This window comes from Salarias fasciatus, chromosome 7 (assembly GCF_902148845.1).
Source record: "Salarias fasciatus chromosome 7, fSalaFa1.1, whole genome shotgun sequence".
Taxonomy (NCBI): Eukaryota; Metazoa; Chordata; class Actinopteri; order Blenniiformes; family Blenniidae; genus Salarias; species Salarias fasciatus.
Genome location: NC_043751.1, coordinates 11,323,607 through 11,339,382, shown reverse-complemented (window position 1 = coordinate 11,339,382; position 15,776 = coordinate 11,323,607). Strand labels below are relative to the sequence as shown.

Genomic DNA, 15,776 nt, shown 5'->3' with positions numbered 1-15,776 from the left:
TATCAAGTGAAATGCAGCTTATTGACAAAGCAGCCATGTAAATTAGCTCACATTACATGTTATGATATAAAGCTTGTGGCCAGATCTCCAAAAAGAAGTCTGATGTTGCCAATAATTTCTCTTTTCTTCTGGATTTTGAGTGACAGTATCATCGTCGACATCGTCTCGGGATCTTGCCAAATGCTTTGTTTTTGTTTTGATGAATGGGCTGCCACAAATCTATTAGGATCTGTAACTGAATACTTCTGGCATGTCAGCATTGCTTCTTGTAATTATCTTAATGTGAAATATTAACAAGAGTCTGTTCTGCCCTTTTTTGTATTTATTCACCACACTCCCTGTGCGCTAAAGCCTCATAAATCAAAATAAAAAAAACACAGACGCGCAACAAATAACCCGTTTTCCAGGAGGATACAGGAAAATATCTATTAATCCATCAGGTACATTTACACAGCCACCCACCAGTGTGTGTGTGTGATCTTACACCTTTCCATAACAAAGCGCTGAAGCACTGTAATAAGGCATCGCTGTGAGGGCTCCGGCCTGCAGCACCCAACATAAAATTGACTTATGAACTGGGGATTCCATTCGGTTTATGTGATCTGTCTCCTGGACGCATATGTCAGATGAAAACCTCCAAATAAACCTCTCGAGCAGCAACAACTTGTTTTGCTTTGGTGACGCGATGTTGTCCAGGAGATGTTTACGTCCCGAGGTGCAAGATGTAGCATGCAGTTGTTGGCGGTTGCAATTTAGTGTAACGGAAATGATTACAGTCCAGCTTACGAAAATAAATATTTTAAAATTAAGAGCGTCGAGGAAGAAAAACACAGCAGGGTTGTCATAGAGCTTGTTGTGGAGAGTTTGGTTAATATGGCAGCACAATGGGCACAACTATTGTGCGGCACAGCACCACGGGTGGTCTGTTTCTGTTTTTGACTTAGTAAGGGTTTGTTAGCTTAACACAAACACAGGATGGGAGAAGGGCCGTAATCAAACATACGTCTCCCGCAGGCACGCTCCAGTTATACCTGCTGAGAGACGTCATTATGATGGAAGCCATTCCTGCATTCACTTTGTCTCACGACGTTGATTCATCATCAATTTGGATCACAAAGACAGATTGGAATATAATCGAGGCGTTTGTCTGAGACTTCCTCCCACATCTTTTTATTTTATGTATTGCTTTGCAATACCTGGTGGGAATGAAACTACCAAATAACAAAGTTTAAGGCAATCCGTCGCAACAAAAAAACATTTGCTTGATTTCCCTGCAGAAGGCAATATCAGCAAGCATCCATCTGGAAATCAACCTTCCCTGAGCCGCTGTTCTTTACAGATCTGAGCATTGCTTGCTTCACCTCATAACACTGCTTCAGCCTCAGTTCAAGTTGAATAAGCCAGCGTGTTATTCACCGACTCCCTTTTTGCTTCTCTCCCCTTTCGGATGATATGGGCGTGGCTACTTCGAGGCTGGTTATTCTGATGAGCTGTTCAGTCAATGCATTAAAGAGAGGATGTGGATGTTTTCAGGGCAGTCGCAAAGAGCTCAGTGGCTGCACAGATGGAGATACACATGGCTCCGAGTCATGCTCAGTTCGAGTTTGAGTTGAAAATGTGGGACTTTTCTGTGAGATATTTTGATGTGTGTGTGGGTTGTCTCCAAATCCGCTGGTGATTCCAAATGGCCCCAAGGTGTGTGTGTGTGTGTGTGTGCGCGTATGTGTGTGTGTGTCGGTGTGTCTCTGTGTTTATCTTGTGATGGACTGACAACCTGTCCAGGCTGTATCCAGCCGTCACTCATGTTCAGATGAGATTGGCTTCTACACGACAATAAAGGTTTGTTATGGCTCAGCTGGGAAGCCAGGTCGTCTTTCAATGGCAAAGTTGCCGGTTCGATCGCCCTGTCCATATGTCAATGTGCCTTCAACAACACACTGAACCCCAAATTGCTCCTGACTAGATGAATTCAGTTCTGTGCATTGCAGAAATCACCATTAGAATGTCTCTGCATGCGATTAGCAATGTAATATAGCAGTTTTAGGTACTGGTGAAGCAGTGGAAAAAATGCCACCATAAAAAAGGAAATGTGACATTGCGCACAACACATACACATGCAATAATCTAGTAGTGGAATCACATATGAAAGATGTGTGAAATAACACACAAGGCTGATTTAACTTTGTGAATATGGAATATCGATAGTGTCTATCAGATTAATCAAAAACTAATGGGACTACGTACTTATTCATTGATGTATGAGGATCAATATGTTATAGCAATCGGATTTACTACATCTTAAAGGCTTGTGCTGTTTCTGATTACAATCATTTGAAAACCTGATGTAAAAAGCTTATTTTCAGTAGAAATGCTGATGTTATTGTGGTGAGAATCTTATTATAAGAGCCCACCTGTGTTGTACATCAAACTGTTGACTTTGTGACCTATTACTACCTATTCAGACCCCCCCCTGACTCTGTTGTCTTGTTGATTCAGTTGTTTAATGTCAGACTCATATTCAGCAGCAGTCTCAGGATATGTTTGTAGTTAATTGCACATGCCTTGGATATCTTATTAGTCTCTAACAAACTGTTATCATAGCAGTAGAGTTGATTAGTGTTTTTTTTTTTTTTTTTTTTTTCGAGCCATAAGCACGTATAGAAACAGTGAAAGTAAAAGGAGTTATAATAACATATGAAAACACCCTGGAGATTTGCATCCTGCACCTCACGCAAGGAAATCCTCCTTCTGACCAGATGTAACAAGGCAATTCTTTCATCTGTATTTTTCTGCATGGCAATAAATATATGCATGCAGAAAGGGAAGAGACAGCTAATGAGACAGCTACTGGAGTCTAATAAGTGGAATTCATTATACAATCAAGGTCTCGAAGTCAGCTGGGGGATGATAATTCTTGGAGCTCGGTCCAACATAATGCAGCTCAACAAAGCCCCTGTTTCCATGTGACGATGCAGTATGAATGAATGCAGCCCACTTAATGCTACATGCGCCTGAGCAGGGGACCGGACAACTGAGGTTATGTATCGACTGATAAAGCTTTTATTAGCTGACATGAAAAGCAGCCACAGTGCTCACTTTCTCTCTCTATCTCTCTGTTTTGACTCACAGAAGAATCATCAATTAAGGAGCAAAAAAATTTCCATTCCCACTGTCAAAAAAAAGCCAAGTGACTCAGCTCAAAAGTAAATATTCACATTGAAAAGTGGTCATTTGAAATTCAAGTGACAAATGAAACACAAAGTTTTGGCATTTTCTATCAGTTTCCATGTTCACCCTGAGTTCACTGAGGGAAGAGTTGATCTTAACTTTCAAGATTTCAAGAGTTCAGAGAAAATAAAAATGCCAGGGGCGAGCCTCACCCATGATTTTCTCTTTCTGTTCTTAAAATAAAACAAGGTTCTTTCACTGTTTTGTTGCTTTCTACCATGTTATGAGGAATTTGCCTCTTCTAGCTATGATTTGTTATTGACAATTAATTCATCCCATTAAAACGGTCTTCTAATTCATATTTTTGTGTCGAGCACTGAATTCCACCTGACCCTGTCCATACAAGGGATTTTAACTACAGTCTGAACGGACTGAGGTACTTGCTAAGAATCCTACCTCTGACAAGGTTCATCAACCCCATCATAATACACAGGAAGAGAAAGTAATAAGTATTGTTGTATTTTCATTTTTGACACCCATCTGTATTACTGAGGACAGAAAGGCTTTAAGAATTTAATATTGCAAACAGTGTGTGTAATTTGGTACAGATTTGTGTGCACTGTGTGGAATAAATGTATATAAAAAAGTCCAAACTAATTAGAGAAATTTCCAAGCATTAATTGATTAATGAATGGATTTACAGCAGTTGACAGATTAGGCGATAATGCAAACACAGTGAGGATTAGTTTCAGCTGCACTTTCAGCTGTCCTTGAGTATTATCCGTGCCGTCGCCAGTCCTGCTTTGATCATGCGACTCAGAGGATTGTGTGCTGTTGGGTTTGACTGCTAAATGTCACGGAGACGCGGTGACGGTCGCAGTTAAATCACTTTCAGGGCCAGGGAAAGCCTTCCAGGAACTCTTCTTCAGCAGCTACCAACACTTGGTCTTCCATCAAGGTTCTTAGCAGCCTGCAGGCAGCCGAGGCCTCATCTGTCAACGCATCAGTGCTTTGGCACTCAGATTCACTTTCCTTTGTTGGTGGTTGCTGTGACTCATGCAGAATAACTGGCCTTGTTTTGGCTCTGGGCTTCGGGAGACACATCCCGTGGACTTTCTGGTGTCTGTGATGCAGACAGACACGACAGTATCTCCCAGACACAACCCACCATTGTTTGTTTGGATTTGCTTTAACACCCGGCTCTGGGCTCATTTGGTCTTCTTTGGAAATGTTCCCCGTCATCATCTGCCTGACCCTCGGTTTAAAATAGCTTCTAGTCACAGACGAGCAGTCCAGTGGGAATTTCAAAAATGAAATGAGAAAATGATGCCAGGAGACGTTAATGCACAACAGAACGAGAGCTAAAATGCATCAGTTTGTTAATCCTTGTTGTCTCTCTATGGCTCACATCAATATTCTAAGATTACAGTAAACTGTGCGGTAAAGAAGCAACACGACAGTAAACGCCGTGACGTTGGAGGACGATAATGCTGCCCGTGTAATCCAGACAGTTCTCTGAATTCTGAGTTCCGTTCCTGTGATCACAACATGGAAATGGGAAAATATGAACACTGAGGGTAATGTGAACGAAATAAAAAGTCGTGACTTTCCCAGTAACATATTGCCCAAGATAAAATCTAGGTGAAGCTTGAAGCAAAGGAAAGAAATCACTTCAGCGGTTTGACCTGTTGGAAGGAAAGCCATTACACACACCGAGGCACGACAGCTGTCACTGAAATAAACTGCATGGAGATTTGAACCTTAACCTTGAGGCTACCAAAGCTATCAATATATCAGATACCAGAAGGAAAAAAAGAGAAAGAGCGAGAAATGAAGGAGTGCAGTTTGTGGCTCATGTATTGCCTTGTGTCAGCTGACACTCCCTGAAAGTATATATAGAAAGCCTCTAATCTGCGGTGACTTTTACAGGCAAGTCAGATCCAAAAGTAGCACCTTGAACATAAAGACGTGGGAGGGCTGTAGCCTCGGCTGACCCTTCCCGACAAATGTCTGTTTTAAGAGGTTTAAGCACTCCAGACTGCAGCCCGTACGACTTGGCCTCAAAACACGAACGACAGCTCGACTGCAGAGACACACAGAGCACTCCAACACCTCCGGGGTCTCTCAGGTCACCGAGGGCGGCGGGCATCGACGACCTCAACGTGCACGGCCAAGAATACCTCAGATGAAAACGGATAACACGCCGCGCGGCTCCACGTCCAAATGCTAATGGTGTTTTGGCAGCCGGTTTATATAGCCTGTTAGAAAACCTTGAAAAGTGCCGAAAACATTAGCGGGCCGCTCCAGCAGTCATTACCGAAGGTGTTGGTCGACTGGCCATCGGAGTGAGACTGTGCCTCATTACTGGGGCTGTCCTGGGTTTGACCCCCGGAGATTGAACGCGCCTCGGTTTGCATAAGTTTGGTGGATCTTCTGAGAATAATAACTTCCTATTATGTCCTGAAACGCTCCTCGTGCGCCATTGAGTTCAACTCTAAGCCCAGGCATTATAAATTCCTGCTAAAAGCTTCACACGTCTCTTACAAAAAAAAAAAAAAAAAAGTACCGCTGAGCTGATTTTTGAGACGGAGGCATGATTTATTTTTTATTATCAAAACGAACAATAGCGGAGTTACCTGCTGTACTTCAGAGATAATATGTGGGCACGATTATCGTGTCCATTTAAATTATTAGTCATTATTGGAAGGGGGGGGGGTATTATCGTGAGCCATTATTTTACACGGTGAATCAAAAATTACAGTCATTTGAGCCGTAATGACTCACAGATTATAGTCATGCTTTATATAGCACATGATCTCTGTCAATATGCTGCGCACATACATGTGTGTTGCCGCACCATTAACAGTTACTCACCCACACCCACATCCCTGTCGGTTGAGTTGGCTAATAAAAAAACAGACATAAAAGCAGAGCCCTAATCACATTTTCTACATATTTTATATAGTGGAATTAATCTTACTCTTCTTTCATGATGAGGCTGAGCACTCAGTGCTCTACGGGAGTTTTCGCAGATCGCTTCTACATCTGCCTATCGACTGTGAGGTTTTTTTTCTGAAAGCCACACAAACGGTCAAATTGACACTCTTGTGTTTCATTATATATGGCTGCAACAGGTCAACGATTACTCCCCTACTCAGAAAACACTTCTTTATTGATTATCTGTCAACAATTTTGAGCTCCAGACAGCAGCAGCGGCAGCGCTAAAGCTGCTGCCATGTTAAATGCTAATCCGGGGTCGAGTGCCTCGCTTCGGTCCACTTTGCCTCTGCTGCTTCTTGTTGACATGCTGGTTGTGTTTAAGCGGTTACCTATACACACGCCTTTTATCTGGTGATAAAAGCTTTTTCTTTATGGAGCAAGGCTGAGCCAAAGTGACAGAGGCCGGGCCGCAGCCCCGGCTGTGCGTTCGGCGGCCGGTGTCTGACATTAGCCATTAACCCTTCATCGGCTCTCGGTGGATCACAGCTGTCAGTCACAGCTGCTCTCCCCCTGCACCGCCTTGCCGTAAGGGAGGTCAGGCACAAATATGCTTCTCTACAGAAGCTGTTAAGGGCAGCAACAGCCTTTCGGTCTTCATTTTCAATCGTTCATGTTGTGATTTTACTCCACAGCAAATGCAAAATCAGTGCTGGAAATCGAACTGCAGAGATCCTATAGCTTATGAGATAACAGTCGTGCGACAAAAACGACTTGCTGCAGCTATTTCGATATTTGGCAAAGACTGTTCCGCTCATCGTGTCACAGGTTTAGTGGGATTTTTGTCTCATGCAGGCCTGCTTAGTTTTCTTTTTGTGTAAACCACATTCCATGTGCGTCCTTCTCTCCGCTGCTCATTTACAAGACAAAGAGCAGATTTTCTTTAGTCGCTGAGTAAAAAGTGCTTTTATATGACAGCGCATGCAGAGACTGTACAGGCACAGCGCCTCTGTTATCTTACAGTTTACTCTGCGAGTTGAAAGCTGCCACATGCCGTGTGCAGCGACTTTAAATCACTGCACCACAAGCAGAATGCACCAAGTTTTCTTCACAACTTTGGGATCTCTACAGAGTTGGGAGAAGAAGGTTTGTTTTGACTATTGTGTAAAAGTACATTAAACTGCAGACAATTATATTATGCAAAAATATGCAGAAACTAAATTGGGCAGATTTTCCACTGCATTACACATGACAGGCATTTACTGCATAGACAACAGAGAGTTACATTTTGAACTCAGGCATGACAAAAAAATTGCAGAACTCTAAAGAACTCTTGCATCTATGCTCTTTGTGTCATATTCACTCTTTCGCACAGCGAAGGAGACTGAATCTGCCATGGGATTAACCTGAGATCCAGAATCAGAGACTGAAGTCGTAGAGAAGTTGAACAAAAAACCTTATGGTCAGACATGGTGGCATAAAGCTGTTACGGACCTCAGTGTGAGATGTATGGTGTTGTGCGTCATGTCTGGTGAACGGCTCACTGAAGGACAATGTCATGAGGAGCACTCTTACAATATTTAGAGGAACAGAAACTTTCCTATTTATAATTTATTAGTTCTCGTAAAATTCCATTTTCTTTTCCAAAGCCAAAATACAAAGTTTTTCCCAAGAAGAAACAGTGAAGCCGCACAATCTCCAGGGGCTTAACACTCAGAATACAGTTCAATTGTGGCTCATGATGGTTTTCATATATTCTTTTGGGTTCAGAGCATCAACTTCATGACAGAGCTATTTTCACAATTACAATAATTACAAAGAAATGATAGCTTTCCTTTTCTTCAGTCAAACATGTCAACAGATTCACAGTTTCTTCCCATCTCTTTCATTAAAAATTCAACACATCCGGATTTATCACCTTTGACCGACTTCAAAACTCATCTCCAAAACCTCATATTGGGCTCCATCATTAATGGATTAAAGAAAATGGGCCCAAACATTAGTATTGGGAATGGGAGCGCTCTCACTCTCATTACTGACTGCACAATAACATTGATCTGTGGCATGCTGGGGAACAAGTCAACTGAAGGTTAAACAGAAGTCAAAGAAGTTGTTCCGCTGCAGCAGGAGGGTGTGAGCCGGTCAATGGACAGACGCTGCTCCGCCAAATAATGAGAACCGACCGATGTGGGGTCATGCATAAAGACTCAAATGTCAATATAATAATTATTATGCTCAGAGAGTCTTCCCTTTTTTCAAAATCCCCCCACCCCAGCGTTGACCTTTCCTTCTCAATTAAGGTTTTTAACACTTCCAATGAAGCTAATTACATTGTAGTCTGAAATACAGATGGCACTTATTCTTTATATGTGGAAGTGAACAAAGCACAAATACAACATTTACATAATAGGTCCACTCCAGTAAATATTTTTCCTGACCCCTGATTTCCCTCAAGTATTTATCCGCCCTCCAGTGAACGATCACACTCATGTACGGTTTAACTGTTTCGGCAGGGTTAATGCCCAGCGGACTCGGAATTGATGTGATGTTTTTCTCCCTTTTGTGTTGACCAGAGACATACGCTCACCACACAAACACGGCATTAATATTCCAAACAGCCACTGGGTGAACCTGCGTCTGAATTTCAACAGCTTTCTCTGATTAGATTATTCTTTCAGCCTCTAATTTCTGGAGCTGCGGAAAAAAAGGGGGACACCAAATGTCCTCACTACGAGCGAGAGAGAGAGAGAGAGAGAGAAACACAGCATGACGTGATGCAAAGGCACAGATAACATTTTTGAAAACAAATGTAGCCACACATACTAATAGGAAGATGCAACAAATTTGCGGAACATTTATTGGACGGTGTTATCAGCTGCAAGGCTGCAGAGTAAAACAGTTGAGCCACGGCTGTGTTTAGACTTGTGTGAAGACAAGTGCGACCGCATGCCCGAAGGAGTCAGGACGCACGCCACGAGCACGTGGAGCAGGCTGCACATATTGGCATTGACAGCATAATGGGACCGCCGGCTTTCTCGTACCGTCATCTAATGGTCGCCTCGCCGAAGCGCGACGCGGGCCGCACGGAGGGAGAGTAGCGCTCACAGCTGATGAGCAGAGATGGAGCGTCAGCGCTAAAGGCCTCGGCTCGATTATCATCTGCTCGCTAGAATCTGATATGAGGGGGAAGCCGGCATCAAAGGCAACGCTGACGCTCCATCAGGGAACCTGCCTCTGCCAGCCTCGCTCGCTCACTTTCTCTTTTCCTTGGTCGCTCACTCACACACACACACACACACACACACACACACACACACACACACACACAACTACGGAACCATGAACTATGTATGTATACTGTACTCATTGCAACTCTCCCTTTTTCTAACTGAATAAATCCAAGAGAATGTGAATATCTAATGTTAGTTAAAGCACATGCATGACACACCCTACACACACACACACACACACACACACACACACACACACACACACACACACACACACACACACACACACACAAACAAAACCAGGGTCGAGCCTGAGGCTGGGGAACTATGTGTGAACCCTATGGAGAGAGATGTCAGCCTGACAGACCAGATAAACTGAGCGAATGCAGAGTTTTCTGCACCACAGATCAGAAAACAAGACACTTCTGTGCTCACACAGCGACTACATGCTGCTGTTTATTTTGGGTCGGAGAATGTAATTATTTGGCTGCCACTGCTGCTGCTGGTGTTATTAATCAGTTACACTCTCAGTTGGAAACATTTCAATATGAATTTTTTGGAGGGGTGGGTGGTGGATGACAGGATCCGCTGCACGCAAAGCGTCAGATGAAAGCCTTTGTTTTGGTCAGATGTGCAAACAGAAGCAGATTAGTGTCGCATTTTCCACTTGTTGTGTTTTTTTCCACCTTATTTCTGAGTTTCATTTGATCTGAAACACAGCCAAGTTAAACCAGTGAAAGTCAGAGTTGGGCCTCCAGTCAGCTCATAGCATCGACGCACGATGAAAGAACTACTGTGTGTCCATTTCATGACCATCACTGATACTTTTACGTGACTAAGAATAAAGTTCTTCACACAGATATGCTATATAATATCAATATGATATGTACAACATTAAACTAAATCATGCAGGCATTAATATTAGTTAATCATTAATTGACAGAAGGTTTGCTGCCAACAATTTTCCCATAAAATACAGTAATGATTGTGTTTTACTAACCAAAAACATCAAACAGCTTCTAAAATATGGAGATTTCTGTTTTGTACAGTTAAACCTACAACATACTGGGATTCATATCAATCAGTTGAATACAACAAGCTATTTCAAAATCTGTCTTCCTATAGTTTTCACCTTGTGCTGTCACTGATCACTGAAAAAAGATGGCGAAATTGGGTTAGCAGTCTCCATGGCAAGCATGAAGATGAAAAAATTCACATATTAACCTGTAAATTGTTCTCCTGACGAATGCTGAGCAGGTTTGCAGCTGCACTTTGATAAGAAAATCATGACATAAAGAAAATGTATGTTAGAACAGAAATTAAAGAAAAAAACATGTAAATGCAAAAAACAGTGGTCTAGCAGGAGGCAGTCGATCAGATTCACAGGTTCTGATTGAAACTAACTTGCTGTTAAATCGACCTTGAGGTGCTCGTTCATTTATTCACTCTTTGTTGGCCAGGCTGTTTGCCCCCTGTGGTCAGTAAGAATTATGGCTCAGGTGACACAGTAAACCGAGGTCATTCCCTTTCAGCCGCTCTCGTCTGCAGCAGTGCTGACTAGGATGGAGTTTCTGTTCTCCTCCATCAGTCTCTGCAGTTCACTAAAAGGATACTTGTTTGCACTTCGACTGAGCAAATTCCGAGGATCAGCCTGTTTCCTTTATAGACCTCCCATGTGCCTTTGACTTCCCCCTAACCTGCCATGGCATGAACGGACTTCTGTTAGCTTTCCTGCAAACATTGAAGCTTGATAGCTTTGTGATTTGGATAAAGAAGGTAAATCATTTGCAGGCACTCTTTGTGGAGTTCATCAATTGTTTTCTGAACAATGTTAGCAGCGTGGAGAGTTTTATCCTGCCGAAAGAGCTTAAAACTGAAGCCATTAAGAGCCACCAAAATGTATAATTATGCTGTACTCCACTAAGTAGTATCCACATGAACGGTGAGGACCTGAGAGCATCACCCTGCCTCTGCCAGTTTGATTCCCACCATGCACCTCAATGCCTTTTTCTTCTCAAGTAAACAGCACATATCTGCCATCCACATGACAACAAAGATACTGACTCATTAGATGAGCCCATCAGCTTCTTTTCAGCTCTGGATCACGGTTCGGCTCAGATGCCCACATGCTCTTTGTTGGCTCGCTCAGATATTGTGACCAGTCCGCAGCCCCGTGAGCAGCACGCTGTGTGAAGCACCATGTGCTTTGACACATTTGTATCATGTGAGGCATTAATGTTTCCAGCAGCCTGTGCTACGGTTGCCCCTCTGTTTCATCAGACCTCGTGGACCCGCCGTGGCTCCCCATGTGCATCAGTGAGATATGGGTGCCTGTGACCCTGTTTTTTTTTTTTTTTTGCCCACCTTTACTGAACCTGCTTTGGCGCACACTACCCACTGCATTACCAGGAACACCACACGGCATCTGTTGTTTCGAAGATGCGAGGATCCGCTTTCGAAGAAATCACACCTGTGCTCCTGTCAGAGTCGCTCACATCCTCACGCCGGCTCGTCTTTTTTTCCTGCTTCCAGCGCATCAGCTTCAAGAACTGAATGCTCAGTGTTGCCAAATACATCCCACCTCCTGACAGGTACACTGTAACAAGATAGTCAGTGTATTCACTTCGCCTGTCAGCGGTTTTAATGATGTGGCTGATCACTGTATTTGTGTCTGTCTGTCTTGTAATCCTGGTGGTGGGTGGGAGGAAGAAAATGCTGGAAAAGCGGTTCATTTGGAGTTAACACAATGCGTCAGGCTGTATTCAGGTGATTAAGAACTGTTATGCAGCCTCTTTATTCTTACAGACTTATTTATTTACTTACTTTATCCTCAGTACCTCTTGTACTGCTGTTCATTGGTTAATGAGCTCAGTAGCACTCTGCAGTTCACCCACACCAAAGAAATTTGGAAAGATGTTGCCACACGGCTTTAGGGATGTGAAAAATTGCCTCCTGTTTGGTGATGGTGAGATTGCGGTGAGCCCCCAGTCCGTCACAAACACACACATGCACACACACGCACACACAGTGTCAAGTTCACGTCTGGATAGCCAGCTCCCTCTGCACGCCGATGTGTCGAGATATATGGTGGGATAAGCTGATAGCAGAACAGGAAGTGCTGCTCAGCATAGCTGTGAGTTTTAAAATTGTTTTTTTTCGGCCTCATCTGGACCGTGATAAGAACCGTCATCCGTGAGGTGACGATAACCACAGCTGTATTAATTTCAGCTCTGCGCCTTTGACTTTTATGTTAAAGATTCAAACGCCAAACAGTCCTCCTCTGCCAGAGGATCGGGTGCATTTGGTGCTGTCAGCTACTCTGCAAGTCCTGACACTGGTCTGATACTCTGCTCTGAATCTGAACATCTTCCTACCAAAAAACATTCACCTTGAGGCTTCTGCCAAGAATCCGATCACGACGCCTCTCCCGGCTCCGCCTCCCCTGATGTGTATCCTACTGGACTGCCGCTTGGCGTGACTCCCCTCGAGGTTATGGGAAGAATATGTCCTTCTCGACCCACCTTCAGTCTCATGGGGATAAAATCTACCTCCTTCTCACGGTGGTCACAGCGAGACAAAGCATAACGCATACTTCATTCTCAAACCCAAACAAAGCACGACTCCCAACTTTGGCACACAGAGTAAAAAGTTCTGCGATTGAGATCACACAAAGCCTGTTGTGCATGAAATACAGCACATTATATCATTAAAACTTTTCTTAATCCACTCAGTTTTAGTAATACGTGTTCAAATATCATGAATATTACTTTTTTTCAACTCTACTTATTTTTTCATGATGATTCATGTGTCCAAATTACCTGAATAAAAGCATACTGGAAAGAAAAACATCACAGCATAAATTGCACTAAGGCTCGATAAACTTGTTCGTCTTTCTGAACGCTTTGCTGTGTACTTGTGTTTGAAGGAAATGAGTGAATGTGTGTGTACCAAGTGCACAATCACGCCCTCTCAATGTCAATGAGTCCTCCTCCTCAGGAAAGTCAGCGAGCCACTAATGGACTCAACATAACAGTCCCGGTGAGGCACCGTACAGTCACTCTGTGTGTGTGTGTGTGTGTGTGTGTGTGTGTGTGTGTGTGTGTGTGTGTGTGTGTGTGTGTGTGAGTGTGTGTGTACACGCCTGAAACAAGGTGACACAGGAAACAGTCCCCTAAGTGCTGGCTGATGGCCAAACCTTGCTGTCATGACCTCAGTCATGTTCAGTCACTCCTATAGAGGTGGCTGACACATCCTGACACAAACACGCCGAGTCCAGACTAAACACGGAGGGGGAATAATCGCTGCACTAATTTTTCATGAAACGACTCTTTTTTAGAAGCTAATTCTTCACTTCAGAGATTTCTGTATAAACACATCCTGCTGACATGGACCAACACTTTCCTGTGGCTGCGATGAAGAGACGGCGGGCTTATGCAATCTCTTTCCTTTTGTGTCAAAACACACACGGCCCAGAATAATTGCCCTCCCCATGTTTCCACCTGTGTTTACACTCGGAACGCAACACTCTGTTCCCTGGACTCTTCTTGAATACATTATAATCAACTGAGAATATTTGAAAGAAAAAGATCTCACCATCACTTCCATTTAACGAGGATCAAAATCCATTCCTGCCTGTAACCAGAGGTCAGTGTTAATCTCCAGCCACACTTGTGCTATCCACTTTGAAAAATGCCAACAATAAAGCTTCGTGATAAACAGCAGTGAGCCGAGTAGATCTTTATTGATTTCAAGGAGAGATTCTCATTCTTTTACAGGACGGGAAGCATCCTTGGGGAGCTTGTTTATTGCAAAACTGTAGATTTTTTTCTGCTCATCATAGTATGGGAATGGGAGTCACTGTGTTTGGTATCCTTTGTTTCACGCCCACCCCTTTGTTTGACTACTTTACAGTGGGAATTATTCCTTCTCCTCGCTGTAATTAAAAGGTGAGCGCTCACCTAGGAGACTCAGTGCCTCTTGTGCAGACTCTGCATGGACACACACACGCACGGACACACACACACGGACAACGTTCACTGTCGTGCACAATCGGAGAAGCTCATAGCCGCTGCCCCTGGGCCAGTTTTCACACAGACGTGCGGGCGAGAGGATTTTTCACAGAGGAACAGGCTTTTGTGTGAATGAACAAAGGGAATCTCCTTCCTAAATCCTATCGTGTGCCGCCATGCGTCTCCCACACGCCTGTTTCCAAGTTACCGGCAGCGTCGGCTGCCAATCCTGCTTAATTGCCTCCCGTGTAAAGTGACGGCTGAGGACAGGCGACGAGCGCGCGCCGTCCTCGCCTTTTCCGGCAGGTCCGTGGGGAGAGACTCCATCTGAGACCCATACTGTGCGCCTTTTCGGGGGATTACATAGCGTGTGGTGACCGGGAGAGAAACTTCACTGACCAACTTGAAGAATTGCTGAATGAAAATGGAGCGCCACTGAAATATCAGTCGAGCACTTTTAATTTCAGAAACAAAATGTTCTTATTAAAAAAAAAAAAGCTGCTCAGTGAGATCAATTCACTGAAGCCTTAAGAGAGCAATTCAAAGTGAAATATTAAGATTATAAAAGGCGTTTTAAGGATAAAAGTAAAGCACAGATGAAAACACAAACAATAAAACCAAGAAGTGTTTTAATGAGATGCAGCTTTTTACACTAACCTTGCACTTGCCTCCAGGAAATGGATTTTCTTGCCCACTCCCGCTCGCTGGATTTATCACCCTGTTGCTTCTTGCTCCCTCTTCTTTTGTCGTGTCTTCCTCACAAATAGATCCTCCTCATCCTCGAGACTTAGCAGCTCATGAGGGAAGCCAGGCGGAAGAGAAAGAAAACACACCACAGAAGAAAAGAAACACACTCTTCTCACCCCTAAGTCCTGCTTGGCAGTGTATCTCCATCCGTCAGAGCACGGCGACTGTGAGCGTGTGTGAGAGAGAGAGAGAGAGAAGGAGCGAGAGAGATGAAATGATACTAAGTGGGCGAGTGAGAGAGAAAGTGAGGGAGGCAGGGGAGAGAGAGAGACGGAGAGAGACGGAGAGGGAGGGAGCTGGAGCGTATGCACTGGAGGGTGATCCTCTGTACTGTAGGAGCTCCTGTTTATCTCTCAGTCTGTCTCCTCGGCATTTCTCGGCAGCCACAGGGTCAGCTGCTTTCGCAGTCACAAGAACTGGTTTTCTCATGAGGGCAAAGACTTCCTGTTAGTTCACCATTCAACTTCTCTCATGAGTCTTTTTGGAGAAAGACACCAAAAAGTCTTTCTGGGGCATAAATCTAATCAGTATTTTGGTTTCTAACGCCCGACAAAGAGTTATTCTGATCTCTCTGACACACTGTCAACCCAGAGGCGATCCTGCTAAAACACAAATGAGCTTAAGCTCAACATAAATAAACCAATAAACAGAGGCCAGAGGCGGTCATCTGAATGCTCAGTAAAGA

General features: G+C 43.8%; 1 protein-coding gene across 2 annotated transcripts in view; it reads right to left on the bottom strand.

The window, feature by feature from the left end:
- The window catches only part of shisal1b (shisa like 1b), a 42,242-nt gene extending 26,914 nt beyond the window's left edge, over window positions 1-15,328 (bottom strand). Inside the window, exon 1 of one of the 2 annotated variants that reach the window (XM_030095956.1) lies at window positions 15,002-15,328. The gene's annotated coding sequence lies outside the window, so the exon portion shown is untranslated. The remainder of the gene's footprint in view (window positions 1-15,001) is intronic. The other variant, XM_030095957.1, reaches the window with a different exon arrangement.
- Between the last annotated feature and the right edge of the window lie 448 nt (window positions 15,329-15,776).